Raw genomic sequence first — 16,913 nt, 5'->3', positions numbered from 1 at the left:
ACAAGATTTTTACAATATTAACTGGAGAAACATTCTTGAAAACCCTGCCAATCATTTCTGGCCTTGGAAAATAGTCATGGTGGAGAATAAACCGTTTTTAATCGTGTTTTTATGGTTCTAGAGGCAGAGTGACTACATTTCTACATTATTAACTGGAGAAACACTCTTGAAAACCCTGCCAGTCATCTCTGTGGCCTTGGAAAGCAGTCGTGGTGAGAGTAAATTGTTTGTGAATATAGCCCTTTGACTGACACACAAGCAGCAACAATGCACATTCTTCATTCCTTCTGAGCTCAGTAAGTGAATGATTGAGTGAGCGCTGAGTGAATCTCTTAACAAGCACACTGCATCTTTGTCCTGAGAATCCAACACTTGCTTCACAAACTCATGTGGGGATTAAAATAGTGAAAACTGTGCCCATTGATATTGTCACCTCCATACACCCTTCCTAATGTCAATAAAATGGTATTATCACAGCCAAACTTTCTTCAAATGCCATCAAAAACATGCCAAATAATCTTAAAATACCATAAAAACATGCCAAACTGTCTTAAAATGTCCTTAAAAGAAAAAAAAAAAAAACATGACAAACTGCTAATCTATCCTAACTCTTCTTCATGGCTTAGGTGTTGTCTTGTACCCTGGGTGTTGCTGATGGCTGTAGGTGTTGTAGAAGGCTTGTGTTGTGTTGTGGCGTGGCTTGTCTTGGCTTGGCTTGACTTTCCTGTAATGAGAGATGCACTGTTTACATTGAGTCACCTTCACTATGTTGTAAACTGAACTGAACGCAACTCAACCAAACAAACTGTCTTAAAATGCCCTTAAAACATGCCAAACTGTCTCAATATGCCCTCAAATATGTCAAACTCTTAATATATCCTCATAACCTGCCAAACTGTCTTAAATTGCACTCAAAATCTGCCAAACTGTCTTAAAATGGCCTTGAAACCTGCCAAACTATCTTCAATTTCCCTTAAAACCTCCCAAATTGTCTTAATATACCCTCAAAACCAGCCAAACTGTTATAAATTGCCCTCAAAACCTGCCAAATTGTAACAAAATGTCCTCAAAACATACCAAACTGTCTTAACATGGTCTCTAAACTGTCTTACAATACCCTCAAAACATGCCAAACTGTCTAAAATGTCCTCAAAACATACCAAACTGTCTAAAATGCCCTTAGAACATGCCACTGTCTAAAATGCCCTTAAAACATGCCAAACTATTTTAAAATACCCATCAAACATGCCAAACTGCCTCAAAATGTCCTCAAAATCTTATCCAGCCCAACCTAACCTAACCACACTTCACACCACACACCACACCACTGACCTGCATAAGGAAGGAAGCCGTGTGACCTCAGCTTTGAGTGGCCACCTCCTCTCGGGTCACAGTGAAGTCGCAGTCCAGGGAGTCCTGTGGCAAAGATCAGAGGTCACACAGGTCACAATGGGATAGTAATAATAGTAATAGTATTAGTACAGGAGGAGGAGGAGGAGGAGGAGGAGGAGGAGGAGGAGGAGGAGGAGGAGGAGGAGGAGGAGGAGGAGGAGGAGGAGGAGGGAGGAGGAAGGAGGAGGGAGGGAGGGAGGGAGAGAGAGAGAGAGAGAGAGAGAGAGAGAGAGAGAGAGAGAGAGAGAGAGAGAGAGAGAGAGAGAGAGAGAGAGAGAGAGAGAGAAATAGCAAAAATTTATAAAATGACAATATTTATTATTTTACCTTTTCTTTTTCTCTTCTTCTTCTTCTTCTCCTCTTCTCCACCTCTTCCTTCTTCTTCTTCTTCTTCTTCTTCTTCTTCTTCTTCTTCTTCCTCCTCTTCTTCTTGTCTTGGTCTGTCTTTCTTCATATTCTTAACACAATCTGAAATAAATAAAACTGGATTAATATCTGAGAGAGAGAGAGAGAGAGAGAGAGAGAGAGAGAGAGAGAGAGAGAGAGAGAGAGAGAGAGAGAGAGAGAGAGAGAGAGAGAGAGAGACCTTAGTGTTTCAGTGTGCGGAGGCCATAAATTCAGAGTGAGTGACATAAGCATTGAGTGCAATAATGTTAAAGCTAAGTCAACAGATAACTTTTCACTGAGTTGGGTGTGATGTGCAAGGATTTAAGTCTAGGTATACTGACAGTATTGTAGGTAGTTCTCAAGATGTATAGTCCTGTATCCAAACCATTTCAGGCCATGATTAATGTAATTCATGATTGACTATACTAATGTGTTAACTATGGAATTTTTAATGATATGCATACAAATTGTGGTCTAGCAGATCCCAAAGAATACAAATTTCTCAACTCTTGTAATGAATTACCACTGTTTCTTGATATAGATTTTGTAAGACAGTGATTTCCGAACACATGATAAATTACCACTTTAGGGATAATGGAAGGATACAGAAAAAAAAGAAAGTTAAGAATTCTGGAAATTATGAAAACACTGCAGTCTGTAAAGTTGTTGAATAAACCTGTTATAAACACATAGTGAAATTGAGCAACAACAATAAACATTCAGAACTGCTATACATATACAAAACTTGAAAAGAAGAAAATTATTTAAGTGTGTGGCAAGCCAGGTTTCAATAAGGAATGCTTGAGAACACAGATATTCAATAACTCTGATCACATGTGGGCTTGTTACTCACTACCTGAGCCTGCCTCTTTTCACATTGTCATTTTCTCTAAGCACCAGCTGATGCTAAAATCTTGAATTTTTATTTAGCTATAAATATCTTAATATAAAAAAATGTTAATGGCATTAAATGACTTGGTGATCGCCTCCCAAGCTAATTTTTTTCTTGTGAAGGCTAGCTGGGTTTGTTGAGCGGTCTTGCAAGTCTTTATTCTCTTTACAAGATTGAGAATCAATATTCTCTCTTCGTGCGTGAGTGGTTTGGCCCGGTCACAGCTTCTTCCCTCCATTCTTGTAGCGCACTGTGGTTTTGTTGTTGTTCGTGGAGCTCAAATCCGGATTACAGTTATACCAATACTGAAACAACTGTTACCAACTCGTACCCAGTGTCCCTGAAAACAGTTAGTCACTTTGTCACTGAATCATAAAAAACACACAAAGCGAGTAGATGAAGCACTGATGGAGCGATGGTGTGTGCATGTACTGTAAATATCTTGAAACACCCTTAAAACACCCTAACATAGCCTAAAATAGTTAAAACAGTCTTAAACACCCTTAAATAGCCTTAAAATAACCCTAAAAACACTAAAACAGTCTTAAACACCCTTAAAATAGCTTAAAACTGCCTTAAACATCCTAAAATTCTTCAAACACCCTAAAATAGCCTTAAACAATCTAAAACAGCCTAAAAATACCCTAAGACAGCCTTAAAACACCCTAAAGTAGCCTTAAACACCCTCAAAGTCTTCAAACACCCTAAAACAGCCTTCAATACTCACAGTTGGCTAGGTGTGTCCCAGCTGGTGTAGTTGCTATGTTCCATCCCTACATAGAGCCACTTCCTTTAGTACGGCCGGTGGTGGCTGGTGATCCTGTTGGGAGGAGGTGGTGGTGGTTATAATAGTACTAGTGGTGGTAGTGAAATGGTGTGGTTTTGTGAGCATCTGATGTGGTAATGTTGGTTGTTTGTGGTGGTTGTGGGTGTGGTTGGACAGTGGTGGTGGTGGTGGTGGTGGTATTAGGAGGATTTTAAAAAGACAAATATTTTCCGGCCAAAACAAGTTAAAAAATTGAGGTTTATGAGACAAAATTGTAAGGAAAAACACGCTTTCACACACCCGACACTCACCAAACACACAGCACACCAGCACACACCATTCCCACACCTGCACACACCAACAAACCACAAACAACCCTTTGCAAACACTGGAAAATGCAAAAAACACACACCCAAAAAATATATAGTAGCTTACACTAAAACATTTACACACACACACACGTACACACACACACACCACACCTGCGGAAACCTTTCCCACACCTGCACACACCAGCACAGTACACAGCTTGGTGTGTGGAGGGAGATATGGAGGAAAGAAAAGGAGGTGGTGGAGGGAAAATGAGAAAAATTGTCAGGTTTTGAAGTGAGATTTAGAAAAGTACTATTTTGACTATGATAGAAGTGAGATAGGAGACTCAAAATTGGAGGGAAGGTGGAGGAAACATGGAGGAAATAGTCTACTGAAGGAAAAGCCTGGAGGTAACCTGTGGAGGGAGATATGGAGGAAACAAGACAAACATTACCTAACCAAAACGCACCAAAAATTACCTAAAAATATTGCATCACACACACACACACACACACTCCACAAACAACCCTTAAATCACACCTGGAAAACGCCCACAATAAGTTTACCCTAGCCAACCAACACCAAAAAAAAAAAATAAACACTATACATAGGTAGCTATAGTTGACATTACAAAAACGTACAAAAACACACTTACACACACCACACTCACAGCACACCTGAGGACACCTTTCCCACACCCAAACACACTCACCTCTCCCTCTGGAACTTGGTGAGTGGAGTATTTGTGGAGTTTTGCCGCAGAGAGGAGACATGCAGCAAGTCAACAGCAGCGGCTCTCCAAGAACCCATTGTGACATTGTGGCAAGCCATGGTGCACCTCTGGAATAGTGGTAGTTGTTGTAGTAGTGGTAGTGGTGGTGGTGGTAGTAATAGTATAAATGAGGCGTGACAAGGCGTAGGAAAGGGTGAAGGACTGCCTACCACACTATAACACCACCATATCTCACTAACCACTTCAACTATCAAACTATCACGCATATGGGAGGTGTATGGATCCACAAACTATCTACGGAGGCAATATGGGGCGTGACAAGGCGTAGTAAATAAGAAAAACTGAAAATAGTTAACACAGAGAGGGCCGATGTGGAAGGCAGGATGGCGGACACTGCCTAACACAAGAACACCACCATATCTCAGTAACCGCTTCAACTATCAAACTATCCCGCGCATGGGAGGTGTATGGGTGCATAAGCTATCTATGGAGGCAATATGGGGCGTGACAATGCGTAGGAGGGCAGGAATGACCACCGCAAATATGAGGCAACAAAACCCAAAAGTTTGCTTATAAAGACGCACTTATTTTCACTTTACCAGACTTTTTCACCTTAATTGGCACGTCTCACTAACTCTACATACTTTAGATAATAAGCATGTACACGCACACACTTGGGAATAACTCACCTGCTCCACAAATGTTCAAAAACTGTAAGTCTCAAAACAGAGCTAACAATGGCGGATCTTCTCCTTCTTCTTCTTCTACGCAAAATGTCGACATCATTGTATACACTTCCTCTATCACTCAAACTTCTTATAAAATTCAGAATAACATTGAAATAAAATAAATAAAATATAAAATGGTAAAGAAAAATGAAAATAACATGTGTATTATATTCCCAATACCGAAATGGGGGTGTTGGGGTCACTCACAAATATTGATAAAAAAACATATTTCGCCGTAAGGATTGAAATATTTCTACTTATTTAGTGAAGTTGGCACTTTTCTGATATCTGATTTGTTATTAGTAAAGTAAACTAATTTCTAAACTACAATAGAATCGAGTCCAGCTGTGTTTTGGTTTACCGAAAAAATAACGTTAAAGTCACTGCAAGGAATATAACGTTTTTTTATTACCACGCCTAGGATTGTTTTGGTGCTTGATATAACACTTAAAAGATATGAAAAACATGATTCAAGTAACAATATTCCATAAAGTTTAGTCTACCTATTCGTATTTTCAATTTCAAAATTTTGAATGGTAACAAAATAGAAAACAAAAATCTTTATATGACAAAGAATCTGTGTTTTCTTTATTCGGCTGGAAAGCGAAAATTTGTGTTATTCAGAAAATGTAATATAACGTAGTTTGGGTGAGCTTTCCATCTCGACATTGTGGTGTGTTTGTCACCCGTTAATTGGACACAAACACCTTCCTTTCCACCGCTTTCAATAAAAAAAACCACCCGGTAGGAATATTATATTTTGATTATTAGTTACACTATTTATCGCGCCTAAAAGTGTAGTGTATACTAGTCTGGGAGCCGTTTTTCTTGTGGCGATTTTTTAAATGAATTATCTACGTCAATATTGAACCCACGGGGGGCGCCTCACCCCTGCCTTCCCCATGGACAGTCCAGCAATGTCTGCTTCCACTCCCCCCTGTGTTTCCAGACCCAGAGAGTGAAGCAAAGCCAGAATCAACCACCACACTAGATAAATAGCCATTACTGTGGTAAATAAGGCGATGGTTGTGTATATGTACCCCAGTTAACACCGCCCGCCGCCCACCTCACCCACACCCACAGCCCGCCCCAACATTTCCTTCAATTCTCACTGTTTTCTGCTGCTGCTGCGCGCCTCAAATGCATAGCAGGGACAAAAGAGGAGCGAGTAGTAGTAGTAGTAGCAGGAGCAGCAGTGTTATTATTATTACTATGAGGGTTAATGTGTGTGTGGGGGGGGCTGTTTTATGTAAAATTATCTCTCTCTCTCTCTCTCTCTCTCTCTCTCTCTCTCTCTCTCTCTCTCTCTCTCTCTCTCTCTCTCCATGAAGGCCACAGAGGTGACTAGGTAGAGTGTTCCTGCTGTTAATAATTTAGAAATGTTGTTAATCTCTCACTGGAACCTTAAAAACAATAACAACTTCAACTATACTCTATTGATGAAGGTTAGACACACAACCCGTCACTTCAGAGGAGCTTGGCGGTGTCTTATGGTGTGGCTTGACAATGTTAGGGCTGGATATGTCACTAAGCCCTTCTCTCTCTCTCTCTCTCTCTCTCTCTCTCTCTAATAGGTAAAGTTAGTCACTCTGAAGGTAAAAATGTGTCCCAGTAATGAAGATGTTAAAATAGTGAAGACTGTGGCCATTAATCTTGTCCTCCATACACCCTTCCTAATGTCAATAAAATGGTCTAATGGCACACAAATCTGAAGGTAAAAATGTTTCCCTGTACTGAAGGGGTTAAAATAGTGAAGACTGTGGCCATTAATCTTCTGCCCTCCATACACCCTTCCTAATGTCAATAAAATGGTCTAATGGCACACAAATCTCAAGGTAAAATGTGTCCCAGTACTGAAGGAGTTAAAATAGTGAAGACTGTGGCCATTAATCTTCTGTCCTCCATACACCCTTCCTAATGTCAATAAAATGGTCTAATGGTACACAAATCTCAAGGTAAAATGTGTCCCAGTACTGAAGGGGTTAAAATAGTGAAGACAGTGGCCATTAATCTTCTGCCTCCATCCATACACCCTTCCTAATGTCAATAAAATGGTCTAATGGTGCACAAATCTCACGGTAAAAATGTGTCCCAGTACTGAAGGGGTTAAAATAGTGAAGACTGTGGCCATTAATCTTCTGCCCTCCATACACCCTTCCTAATGTCAATAAAATGGTCTAATGGTACACAAATCTCAAGGTAAAATGTGTCCCAGTACTGAAGGGGTTAAAATAGTGAAGACTGTGGCCATTAATCTTCTGCCTCCATACACCCTTCCTAATGTCAATAAAATGGTCTAATGGTGCACAAATCTCAAGGTAAAATGTGTCCCAGTACTGAAGGGGTTAAAATAGTGAAGACTGTGGCCATTAATCTTCTGCCTTCCATACACCCTTCCTAATGTCAATAAAATGGTCTAATGGTACACAAATCTCAAGGTAAAAATGTGTCCCAGTACTGAAGGGGTTAAAATAGTGAAGACTGTGGCCATTAATCTTCTGCCTTCCATACACCCTTCCTAATGTCAATAAAATGGTCTAATGGCACACAAATCTGAAGGTAAAATGTTTCCCAGTACTGAAGGGGTTAAAATAGTGAAGACTGTGGCCATTAATCTTCTGCCTCCATACACCCTTCCTAATGTCAATAAAATGGTCTAATGGCACACAAATCTCAAGGTAAAAATGTTTCCCAGTACTGAAGGAGTTAAAATAGTGAAGACTGTGGCCATTAATCTTCTGCCCTCCATACACCCTTCCTAATGTCAATAAAATGGTCTAATGGTACACAAATCTCAAGGTAAAAATGTGTCCCAGTACTGAAGGGGTTAAAATAGTGAAGACAGTGGCCATTAATCTTCTGCCTCCATACACCCTTCCTAATGTCAATGAAATGGTCTAATGGCACACAAATCTCAAGGTAAAAATGTGTCCCAGTACTGAAGGGGTTAAAATAGTGAAGACTGTGGCCATTAATCTTCTGTCCTCCATACACCCTTCCTAATGTCAATAAAATGGTCTAATGGCACACAAATCTGAAGGTAAAAATGTGTCCCAGTACTGAAGGGGTTAAGGGATGGGAGGTTAACATAACTGTAGTGTACTTTAGTGTAGATGATAAACTAAGGAATGGTACTATCAAACTGGAAATTGAGAAGATCATAGAGACTAATGCACAACATCCACTGCTTACAATCTGGGACTTGAATGGCCACGTGGGATTCAAAGGAACACAAAAGCCAGATGGAAATGGAAGAATGATATTAGAATGCATGGAGAAGTATAAAATGATAATGCCCAATGACGATAATGACAGCTTAGCTCAGTAATCAGCTTACCTTGTTGAGAAAATGCTTTGCTTCAGTGACACCCCAGACAGCTTAGCTCAGTAATCAGCTTACCTTGTTGAGAAAATGCTTTGCTTCAGTGACACCCCAGACAGCTTAGCTCAGTAATCAGCTTACCTTGTTGAGAAAATGCTTTGCTTCAGTGACACCCCAGACAGCTTAGCTCAGTAATCAGGCTCAGAGTATGTTTTGGGGCATTTTGAGGTGTTACATGGTGTTTTGAGTGTGTTTTGGGATAAAATTGAGTGTTTTAAGTGGTTTGGGCATGTTGAGTGTGTGTGGGTGTGTTTGTATTGAGCTCAGAGTTTGTTTTGGGGCATTTTGAAATGTTTTGGGATAAAATTGAGTGTTTTAAGTGGTTTGGATGTATTGAGTGTGTGTGTGTGTGTTTGTATTGAGCTCTGGGTGTGTTTTGGGGCATTTTGAGGAGTTACATGGTGTTTTGAGTGTGTTTTGGGATAAAATTGAGTGTTTTTACTGAAACTGAGGTTCCCCACGAATAGACCTGTCTCTGATAAAATGCTTTGGTTCGCAGTGACATCTCAGACAGCTTAGGTCAGTAATCAGCTTACCTTTGTGCCATCTTGACATGACATGATGCTCTCGGGAACACATTCCTCACACAAATAGATAAATCTCTGCACACTCAGTGAAATGTGGCTCAAAAATCTCTTAACTTCTTGTATGGTACATTTGCAGGATTGAAGCAAAGTCAGTCTTTTTATAATAATATATTTCCTCTATGTCACATAAACAGCTTTCATTCCTTCACAGCACCAACATCCACACAGAGTGTCCACACAGACAACACTGCGTCATTAAACTGTATATTAATGTACTTTAACTACTTTACATGTACGGTAAGTCCTCGTTACACGGTACATGTGCGTTCCTGAAAACCTTACCACAAATCAGAATTACCGCATCCCGAACCCATTATAACGTGCAATAATAGGGAATGCGCTCCAGCTTCCTGGGAGGTAGGCTAGAAAATGGCCTGTTCATACTCAGATATTGTGTACAAAAATCATTTCAAAGTAAAAAAAATCTTTAATTGTCATATCAATAGATGTTTGCAAAGTTTTAGACAGTATAAGAAGGGATTATAGGATCAAAATTCTTATGGAATATCAAATAAATGAAAAGTACTAGACCTAATAACAAAAGTTTACCCTGGAGACAAAACTAGACTAAGACTTCAAACACAAAATTTAACAAGTGGCATCAGACAGACAGACAGACAGACAGACAGCAGGGGATGTACATACAGCCTCCATAACACTTGGCAAATTAACCCCTTCACTACCAGGACGTGCTTTCATACATAGTCATTCTGTTTTCTATTTTGGTGATTCTATACAGCTTCACAAACTTATTATGTGGGGATTCAAATAGTGAAAACTCAGGCCATTAATCCTCTGACCTCCATAGACTCTTCCTAATGTCAATAAAATCGTCTAATCACGCCCAAAACTCACAGTAAAAATGCCTCCCAGTACTGAAGGGGTTAAAAATTATGAAGACTGTGGCCACTAATCTTGTGATCTCCATAGACTCTTCCTAATGTCAATAAAATGGTCTAATGGTACACAAATCTCAAGGTAAAAATACGTCCCAGTACTGAAGGGGTTAAAATAGTGAAGACTGTGGCCATTAATCTTCTGACCTCCATACACCCTTCCTAATGTCATCAAACTGGTCTAATGGTACACAAACCTCAAGGTAAAAATGTATCCCAGTACTGAAGGGGTTAAAATAGTGAAAACTGTGGCCGTTTATCCTCTGCCCTCCATACACCCTTCCTAATGTCAATAAAATGGTCTAATGGTACACAAATCTCAAGTTAAAAATGTGTCCCAGTACTGAAGGGGTTAAAATAGTGAAAACTGTGGCCATTTATCCTCTGCCCTCCATACACCCTTCCTAATGTCAATAAAATGGTCTAATGGTACACAAACCTCAAGGTAAAAATATGTCCCAGTACTGAAGGGGTTAAAATAGTGAAGACTGGCCATTAATCTTCTGACCTCCATAACCCTTCCTAATGTCATCAAAATGGTCTAATGGTACACAAACCTCAAGGTAAAAATATGTCCCAGTACTGAAGGGGTTAATAACTTTCAAAATAATAATAAAGACATTAGAAAGTGTAAATTTGTGCTTCAAAGATGACACTTTAAATGTGACTCACTTATTCTTTGCAGACGATGGAATGCTGTCAGCGAGCAGCATGGAAGACGCAGAGAGAGTGGTGGTCAGGTGGTGGTGGAGACAGGGAGAGTATGTGGCCTGGAGATTAACAAACAGAACACCAATAATCTTGTGACCTCCATGCACCCTTCCTAATGTCAATAAAGTTGTCTTATCATACCCAAAATTGTCTTATATTGCCCTCAAAAATTACCAAACTATCTCAAAATGCCTCAAAACATGTCAAACTGTCTTAAAATGCCCTCAAAACATCCCAAACTGTCTTAAAATGCCCTCAAAACCTATCAAACTGTCTTAAAACTAACTCAAAACATGACAAACTCTCTTAAAATGCCCTAAAAAAATCCCAAACTGTCTTAAAATGGCCTCAAAACCTACCAAACTGTCTTAAAATTAACTCAAAACTGTCTTAAAATGCCCTCAAAACATCCCAAACTGTTTTAAAATGCCCTCAAAACCTACCAAACTGTGTTAAAATGCCCTCAAAACCTACCAAACTGTCTTAAATGACCTCAAAACATGACAAACTTTCTTAAAATAATTTTACACAATCTCAAATAAATCAAACTTGATTAACATCTGAGAGAGAGAGAGAGAGAGAGAGAGAGAGAGAGAGAGAGAGAGAGAGAGAGAGAGAGAGAGAGAGAGAGAGAGAGAGAGAGAGAGAGAGAGAGAGAGAGAGAGAGAGAGAGAGAGAGAGAACTTTAATGAATGTTGTTGTAGCAAAGAAATACACAAAATTATCTCTATTTAAACAACACAATGTAGAAATATTGGATGAAAACTGACTTTGTATGACACACACACACACACACACACACACACACACACACACACACACACAAGTGAGTAAGGAACATCCAAAATTGTTTTACAGGTTCATAAATGGTAAATTTAAAAAGAGAGAGTCCATTGAAAGATTAAAAGGAGAGCAAGGGATAGTAGATGACCCTAAGAATATAGCGGAATTGCTAAATAATAGGTTTCAGCAAGTATTTACTGAAGAAACAATGTTTGTAAAGCCTCAGAATGTACAAGGAAATGTGCACATGGATGACATTAAGATACCTAAAAAGGAGTTATATAAAATGTTGGAGGAACTTAAAGATGATAAAGCGATGGGACCAGATGAAGTTTCAGGAAAATTATTGAAGGAGTGTAGAGAAGAATTGATTGATCCATTATATGATATTATAAGGTGCTCATTAGAAACCGGGGAAGTACCAGTAGAGTGGAAGAGAGCTGAAGTGGTGCCCATTTATAAGGGAGGCAGTAAGGAAGAGCCTCTTAACTATAGACCTGTGTCTCTAACAAGTGTGGTCGGTAAGATTTGTGAGAGGGTGATAAAGAAATATTGGATACAGTTCCTGGAGGATCATAAGTTATTATCGGATCATCAATTTGGCTTCAGGAAAGGGAGGTCATGTGTAACAAATCTACTGAGCTTTTATTCAAGAGTGGTTGACAAAATACAAGAGAGAGAGGATGGATGGACTGTGTATATTTGGATTTAAAGAAAGCTTTTGACAAGGTACCTCACGAGAGACTGTTATGGAAAGTAGAGATTTATGGAGGACTGAAAGGAAAAGTGTTAAAGTGGATGGAAAACTACTTGAGATGGAGGGAGATGAGAACGGCAATAAGGGATGCAAGGTCGGACTGGTTGGTGGTGGAGAGTGGAGTCCCACAAGGCTCAGTGCTGGCACCAATACTTTTCCTGGTATATATAAATGACATGCCAGAGGGAGTAAACAGTTATATTAATTTGTTTGCGGATGATGCGAAGTTGTGTAGGTGTGTGAAGAGTGAAGAAGATTGTGAAATTTTACAGGCAGACCTGGATAAGATTTGGGAGTGGAGCAAGAGGTGGCAAATGGAATTTAATCTGAGCAAAAGTCATGTGATGGAGATGGGAAAGAGTGGAAGACGGCCAAGAGGGTCATATAAGATGGGTGAAGAAGTAGTGTTGAAAAAGGTGGAAAAGGAAAAGGATTTGGGAGTGATAATACAAGACCATGGGCAGTTTGAGGCTCATATTGTTAAGATGTTTGGAGAAACGTATAATTTGATAAAAATATTGGATTAGCCTTCCATTATATGGATAAAGATATGATGAAGAAATTAATTAGTATGGTAATTAGACCAAGATTGGAATATGCTGGAGTGGTCTGGTCCCCTTATAAAAAGAAGCATATAAGGAAGTTGGAGAGATTGCAGAAAATGGCAACAAAATGGTTCTGGAATTGGCAGAAATGACCTATGAGGAGAGATTAAAAGAAATGAATTTGCCTACCTTGGAACAAAGAAGAGAAAGAGGAGATTTAATACAGGTTTATAAACTGTTGAATGGACTGGATGAAGTGGATAATGAGCAAATGATGTTGAGAGAGGAAAACTTAAGTAGAACTACAAGATCGCATAGTAAAAAGATAGCCAAGGGGAATATGCTTGAAGGATGTGAAAAAAATATAGTTTCCCACAAAGATGTGTGGAGGTGTGGAATGGTTTGAGTGAGGAGGTGGTGTCAGCAAGGAGTGTGCATAGTTTTAAAGGAAAGTTGGATGTGTGTAGATATGGAGACGGGGCCACACGAGTATGATACCCAGGCCCTGTAAAATTACAACTAGGTGAATACACACACACACACTGAAATACTGCAAGAAGACCTAACTAAGATCTGGGAATGGAGTAAGAAGTGAGAAATGGAATTCAATGTGAACAAAAGTCATGTCATGGAAATGGGAAAGAGTGAAAGACGACCAGTGGAAATCTATAAGATGGGAGACGGAGTAGAACTGGAGAAAGTAAAAAAGGAAAAGGACTTAGGAGTGACGATGGAACAAAACAATCAACAAGTAAGCCATATTGATAGAATTTTAGAGAAACATATAATTTGCTAAGGAATATTTGAGTAGCATTTCACTACATGGACAAAGAAATGATGAAGAAATTGATAAGTACTATAATAAGACCCAGATTGGAATATGCAGGAGTAGTGTGGACTCCTCATAAAAGAAACACATAAGGAAATTGGATAGGCTACAAAGAATAGCTACAAGAATGGTTCCAGAATTTGAAGGGATGACATATGAGGAGAGACTAAAGGCTATGGATCTACCAACCCTGGAACAAAGAAGGGAGAGAGGAGACCTGATACAAGTTTATAAATTGATCAACAGAATGGACCAAGTGGATAATGAGAAACTGATCCTGAGAGAAGAATATGACATCCGAAGCACAAGATCGCATAGTAAAAAGCTGAGAAAAGGAAGATGTCTGAGAGATATTAAAAAATATAGTTTCCCGCAGAGATGTATTGAGACGTGGAACAGTTTAGATGAAGAAGTAGTGTCTGCAACGAGTGTGCATACTTTTAAAGTAAGATTGGATAAGTGTAGATATGGAGACGGGGCCACACGAGCATAAAGCCCAGGCCCTGTAAAACTACAACTAGATAAATACAACTAGGTAAATACACACCAAGCGGCCCTCGTCAAGATGGGTAGAGGCCTGCTGTGCCACTCACGGCTACAACATCTCCCCTGACGCGCCCCAGCCAATCCATGCCACACCACACACAAACGTGGTCACGCCATTCAAGGCCCCAAGAACTGACCGTTATCATCACAGTGCTATCCCCTCCATGGTGCCACCCATAAACAGCTAACTTAAGGTTCTCATCTTAAGTCTCCCTCAATCCCCATGTGTGCATTTTCAGTATCTATGTACTGCAATTACTAATAAACCATATTATTATTATTATTATTTACACACACACACTGGGATGGACTGGGAGAGGCTGGGATGGACTGGGAGAAAGAAAAGGAGGACAGAGAAGTCTGTGAGCATGTATTTCATGAGAAGTTATGGGTGGAAGGAGCACAGGTGGAGGTGTACAGAATGGGAATGAAAGTGAGAGGGAGTGAGAGGCCCCTAATAGTATGTCTGCGTGATGTATATGATAAATGGGAGGTGGTGAAGAGGGGCAGACAGCTGAGAGACTGTCATGAGGAAGACATAAGTCAAATCAGGATTGCCCCTGACAAAACTAAGAAAGAGAGAGAACAAGACGCAATGCTAAAGGAAAAGTTGCAAGACAAAAGAAGACAAGGAGGCCAGTGGAAAATACAGAGGGGAAAAATTGTGAGAGTAGGAGAAGGCACTGGTGGGGACTGAAATACAGGTGTATGGGACAAAGAAATCAGCGAAAAGAGTGTCAAAATGAAGGTAATAAATATACAAGGGCTAACACAAACTAAAGCAAAAGAAGTAGAAGAGTTAGTGAGTGATGATAGTATAGTTTGCTTAACAGAGACCCAGAAGAAGCTAAGAGATATAAACTTCAGTGATAACTGTGTGATAGTAGATAATATGAGAGAGGAGCAAGATAGAAAGGAGGAGGACTAATGGTGCTATATAGGAAGGATACAGGAGTAGACCTAGAGAAGATACCAACAAAATGTCCGGATATATTGCACACAAAAGGGAAAATGAGAGGATGGGAGATGAGACTAGTAGTGGTTTACCTGAGTGTTAACGATCCACCCAGAAATAATAATATTAAGCTACAAATGGAAAGGATAATAAATGGAAACTCTCACCCGCTCTTAGTCATGGGTGACTTTAATGGACATGTGGGCTTCAAAGGGGAGCAGAAGGTGAATACAAATGGAGAAATCATTTTGGAATTGATAATGTTAAATGATGATTGCAAATGCACAGGAGGAGAGTTCACATGGAGCAGAAATGAACAAAGGAGTGTTATTGATTATGTACTGGCAACAAATCAAGTCTATAGGAAATTCAAGAGCATGCATATAGATGAGGAGAAGGACATTTTGACATGTCAGACCACAATCCAATTGAAGTGGAGCTAATAATAAAAGAGAAGAAGAAAAAATGTGAGAGAAAAGAGTGGGTTGTGAAGGAGTATTATAAAACAGACAATAATTCCTTAGAAAGATTTTGGGTGTGCATGGAAAGCCAGGCGCTAAATAAGGAAGTGGAGAACATTGAAAAATTGGAGTCACTAATAAAGAGAAGGTGCTAAAAGGAAAATATAGGAGAAGAGGAGAAAAGAATAGCAAGAACACAGAGCCTGTATGGATAAATGATGTAATTAGGAAAGAAATCAAAGAAAAGGAGGAGAAATGCAACAACAAATGAAGAAGAGAGGAAAGGTGGAAGGAGTTATACCCAAAGCAAAAAGAAAGGGTACATGTGCTAATAAAAAAGGAGATCTGTAAACAAGAAGAGAAAACAGTCAAAGAAATTAAGGAAAGCAAGGATGGAGGAAAGAAGATGTGGGAGTACATTAAGAAGCTAAAAGGGAAAAGATCAAGGAGAAAAATCCCTAAAAATCTATGGAGAAGATGGGGTAGAACTGGAGCAGGAGAAGGTGGGGGGAGGGGGGAGGTAAAGAAATTCTGGAGCAACATATATAGAAAATATGAAAACAATATTGAAGAAATCTGGAATGTGAGGAAGAGAGAAGAGTATGAGAACATGATCAAAGACATAGAAGAGAAACGATCAGTTAGGCTGAACGCAGTTGATGAACAAGGGACAGAAATGCAATATATACAGACTTGTGCAGTGGAGGTATGGGAACACATCGACATGGCAAGAAGGGTGACAGGAGGAGAGGTGCAATTACAACAGAACATTATCACAGAGGAAAGAGTGGCGAGGTGTCTGGGAAAATGAAGAGCAAACGAGCTGTGGGGACAGATAATATTAAAGGACAAATGTACAAGGAGATAGGAAATAGCACAGTATTAAAGGAAATATTAGCAAAGGGAATGAAAAGTACATTAGAGTCAGGCCATGTACCACCAAGCTGGAAAGAATCAAGGACAGTGATGATCCCCAAAACAAGATGCCCAAAAGCCAAGGATTTGAGACCTATTGCATTAACTAACGTTGGGTATAAACTAATGATGTCAATCATAAGAGATAGCTTAGAAGATCACATAACAAAGAACAGCTTAGGGAAACAAACGCAAGGAGGTTTCACAGAACGTAGTACAATTGAAAATAACATTTTTGTTCTAAAATACTGCATACAAAAATCTTTCAAGATGAAAAAGCGTTAATTGTAACATCAATTCATTTTGCCAAAGCATAAAGAGGGAGAAATTAATACA

At 39.5% G+C, this 16,913-nt stretch overlaps 2 long non-coding RNA genes across 4 annotated transcripts in view; one reads left to right on the top strand and one right to left on the bottom strand.

Moving 5' to 3' along the window:
• The window catches only part of LOC123502300, a 13,667-nt gene extending 2,783 nt beyond the window's left edge, over nt 1-10,884 (bottom strand). The window contains exons 1-3 of one of the 3 annotated variants that reach the window (XR_006673902.1): nt 10,748-10,884; nt 4,462-4,589; nt 3,399-3,491 (exon numbers count right to left, since the gene is read on the bottom strand). This is a non-coding gene — a long non-coding RNA (uncharacterized LOC123502300). Of the gene's footprint in view, nt 1-3,398; nt 3,492-4,461; nt 4,590-5,171; nt 5,257-10,747 lie in introns of those variants that run through there. The other 2 variants (XR_006673900.1, XR_006673901.1) reach the window with 2 other exon arrangements.
• LOC123502311 lies at nt 5,961-10,925 on the top strand. Its single transcript, XR_006673919.1, has 2 exons — nt 5,961-6,220; nt 10,761-10,925. It is a non-coding gene; the product is annotated as an uncharacterized LOC123502311 (long non-coding RNA).
• The last annotated feature ends 5,988 nt before the right edge of the window (nt 10,926-16,913 follow it).

Source organism: Portunus trituberculatus, chromosome 11, assembly GCF_017591435.1.
Source record: "Portunus trituberculatus isolate SZX2019 chromosome 11, ASM1759143v1, whole genome shotgun sequence".
In the NCBI taxonomy this organism is placed as follows: Eukaryota; Metazoa; Arthropoda; class Malacostraca; order Decapoda; family Portunidae; genus Portunus; species Portunus trituberculatus.
The sequence above is the reverse complement of the archived record's forward strand: the minus strand, read 5'-3'. Positions and strand labels throughout refer to the sequence as shown.